Consider the following 3,996-nt stretch of genomic DNA (forward strand, 5'->3'; position numbering starts at 1 on the left):
TTTCGAATGGGGCTAGGGGGTGGTTTTGTTTGGGGCGACGATAGGGGTAAGGGGAAAAAAAGGAAGAGGGAGAAGGAGAAGGGGGTTTATGGTTGAAGGGAAAAAGGTTTAAATGGTAAAAAAGGGGAAAAAAAGAAAGATGAAGAAAAAGAAAGGAGGAAAAAGGGTGGCTGGAGAAAGAAGATGATGAATAGAAAATGGGATAAGGAAAAAATTAGGGTTAGGGGTAATTTAAAAGGGGCCACGGTCGTGTAAGCCCCATTTTGGGCTACACGACCATGGCCCACGCCCGTATGGTAGTCTCTCATCCCATGTTTTTTGTGAAATCGTGGTCAGGTTCGCACACGGGCTCTTCCACACGCCCGTGTTTCGGATCGTGTGGTTCGCACGGTTGAATCGTATGGCTGTGTGCACGTTTGTTCGCTTCTCCCATGCCTGTGCTAGATTCTCCACACCTGTGTTCATGGTTTATGCCTATGAGTTGATGTTTCAAGTCAGTATCACACAAGGCCGATGGACACGCCCGTGTCTCTAGTCACACGGCCACATCGCATGGCCATGTGGTGCTCCCTTCGTTTCTCCCATGCCCATGTCCCATCCAACACACCTATGTTCATTAGTCAGGATTGTGCACGACCCTTAAGCACAGACATGGCTTTCACCCGTGTTCTATCCTGACTCCGTTTATTATTTCAATTTTTGGGCAAGTCCTCACACGGCGACATGCACGCCCATGTATCAGACCGTGTGGTTCCCATGGCTGACTCGCACGACCGTGGTATTTTATCGTAGGCCGTGTCTTTGCTGAATTTTTGTGAAAATTAAGGTGCAATTTTACCACGGTCTAGGACACGCCCGTGTCCCATAACCGTGGGCTTCACACGGTGTATCGTACGGCCTTGGCTCCCTTGTCGCAGCCCATGTGCCTCTGTTTTGGGAAAAATGTGAGTCCTGTTTTAGCATAGCCTTGGAACCCTTTTAGGCATTCTAAAGCCTATTTAAACACCTGATGAGGCACTTAGAAGGGACACACAGAGTAGAAGGCAAGGAATTACTCGAAGAAAGCCGATTGATCCATCTCAGAAGTCAGATTCACCTTCAAGACTGAAGATCTCCCTTCAATTCCTTTCAAGAGTTCTTAGGTTTTCTTTATGATTTGTTATCATTATTCTTTTTAGATGTTTTCTTTTGTAAATATGAACTAAACCCCTTAAATACCTAAGGGGAATGAAACCTAAGATGGATCTTGTTATTATTATCTGAATTGTATGATAAATATTTGACTTGTTCTTAATTATGAATTCTTAATTCTTGCTTTAATATTCCAGGATATCGATTCAAGTATTGATATGCTTATTCAGAGGAGCAAAAGTCCTTGTCTAAGAGTGGATCTAACATAATTAAGCAGAGTTGATTGCACGCCTAGAGATAGGGTGACAAGATTTTACCGGATTAGGGCAAAACCTAATAAGGGAATCCATAGATCGAGTTAATGCAGCACTAGGGAGTTAATTAGAAAGAGATTTCAATTAATCAACCTAGGGTTAGACGTTGTTAGTCTTGAGAGAGATAATAATATAAATTAGGGATTTCTACGATCAAGTCAAGTGAATAAATCGTCTGATTCAGAGTCAATAACAAGTGAAGTCTAGGTGAATTTTTCCCTTAGGTATTGTCCAAATCATTTAGTTTTCCTAAAAGTTATTTCCCCAACTTACTTTCTTGCATTCTTAGTTTAGTAATTAGTTTAGATAAAAGAAACCCCTTTATTCTTAGGCTAGATAATTAAAAGAAAGTTAATACTAGTACTTTTAGTTCCTTTGGGTTCGACATCCCGGTCTTGCCATAAGCCATACTACTGTTCAATAAGGTGCACTTGCCTCTATCGTGATAATAGTTGAGAACGGACGTTCATAAATTATAAAACTTATTGCATGCATCACATCACACAATCAAGTTTTTGGCGTCGTTTCCGGGGAACTAAGATATTAGGAACACTCGATTTTTATTACTTTAGCCATTTTATTTTTATTGCAATTTAAATTTTTATTTTCTTTTCTGATTTTTCATTTATTCACTTCTAGTAGGTTTTTATAGTGCGTTACTAGAAGAAACCCGTTGGGACCATTACTTTTTGATAGAAAGATCTATTGCACAGCTCGTAGAAATCGAAGAGAAATAAGGCGAAGCCTAAGATGCACAGAGGAAGAGCAAGAGGACGACATTCACACCAAAATTGAGGAGACGGCTGAAAATCAGGAAAATCCGCTACCTCCTGCGATTGCTGTTGATCCAGTAAATCAGAATCCTGCTCCATGCACTATGTATGATTATGCTAAACCTACTTTAACAGGAACTGAGGCAAGTATAGTTAGGCCTGCTGTTGCTGCAAATAATTTTGAATTGAAACCTAACACAATTCAAATGATCCAACGGTTTTTTCAGTTTGATGGTTTGTAGGACGAGGACCCAAATGCTCATTTGGCGAATTTCTTAGAGTTTTACAACACTTTTAAGATCAATGGCATTTTTGATGATGCCATTCACCTTTGGTTGTTTCCCTTTTTGTTGAGGAACAAAGCTAAACAGTGGTTGAACTAGTTACCACGAGGGTCAATCACTACATGGGAACAAATGACCGAAAAATTTTTACTTAAATATTTTCTGCCGACTAAAATGGCTAGGTTGAGGAATGATATCTCTTCTTTTGTGCAGATGGATCTAGAGACACTTTTTGATGCATGAGAGAGATACAAGGACATATTGAGAAGGTTCCCTCACCATGGGTTACCTTTATGGTTGTAGGTTCAAAATTTTTACAACGGCGTGAACCCCTCAACAAGGCAACTTATCGATCCAGCTGCTAGTGGGACTATCAATAACAAAACACCTGAAGTGGCTTACGAATTTATTGAAGAGATGTCACTAAATAACTATCAGTGGCAAGTCATGAGAACAAAGCTAACGAAAGCAGCCGTTGTTTTCAACCTCGATGCAGTTACTATGCTATCTAACCAGGTAGAACTCTTAAATAAGAAGATTGACGATTTGTGTGGTTCTACTCAGGTACATCCAGTGATGAGGTGCGATTCAAATAGAGGAGGAGCATACATAGAATATCAACCCTTCAACCCTAGCAATGAGGAGGAACAAGTTCAATATATGGGTAATAATTCTAGATCTTGAAATAACCTATATAGTAACACACATAATGGAGGTTGGAGGAGCCATCCCAACTTCTCGTGGGGTGGTCAAGGGAATCAAATGCTAATCAAGTTTATCTTGGGTTTTCAACAACCACCTTACCAATAGGAAAATAAGCCGAACCTTGAGGAGATGCTAATCAAGTTTATCTTGGTGTCAAAAACTCGCTTTCAGAATACCGAAACAACACTTAATCTAACCCAAGGGAACAACTCAATGCAATTACCATTCAAGATGAGAAAGGGTTAGTCGAACCTGAACTAGAACCGAGGCAAGGAATTGTGGTAAGTAAAAGCAAAGGTGAGGTAGACCACAGTGAACAAACACCGGTAAGTAAAGAGTACAAACCTCGTGTGCCATACCCCAATGCGACAAGGAAAGACCGCACAGACGAACAATTCGTTAAATTCCTTAAATTATTAAAAAAATTACATATTAACTTATCGTTTATTGAAGCTCTTTTGCAGATGCTAAACGTAGCCAAATTCTTAAAGAAGCTTTTAAAAAATAAGCGGAAGTTGGATGAGGCGTCGCATGTGGAGTTAAATGCAGTTTGCTCAACCATACTACAGAATAAGCTGGCCAACAAATTAAAAGATCCAGGGAGTTTTACGATTCCTTGTGTAAGTGGTAGTTTAGATGTTAATAATGCTTTGGCTGATTTAGGGGCTAGTATCAATGTCATGCCCTATAAAATGTTTAAACAACTAGGTCTTGGGAAACCCAAACAAACTAGGATGAGCATTCAATTAGCAGACAAAACAATCAGATTTCCTAGGGGTATTATTGAAG

General features: G+C 39.9%; 1 non-coding gene across 1 annotated transcript; it reads right to left on the reverse strand.

The window, feature by feature from the left end:
- Nucleotides 1–2,682: 2,682 nt before the first annotated feature.
- On the reverse strand, nt 2,683–2,789 carry LOC121207408 (small nucleolar RNA R71). The gene has a single exon (XR_005902498.1). It is a non-coding gene; the product is annotated as a small nucleolar RNA R71 (small nucleolar RNA).
- Between the last annotated feature and the right edge of the window lie 1,207 nt (nt 2,790–3,996).

This window comes from Gossypium hirsutum, chromosome A09 (genome assembly GCF_007990345.1).
Source record: "Gossypium hirsutum isolate 1008001.06 chromosome A09, Gossypium_hirsutum_v2.1, whole genome shotgun sequence".
NCBI lineage: Eukaryota > Viridiplantae > Streptophyta > Magnoliopsida > Malvales > Malvaceae > Gossypium > Gossypium hirsutum.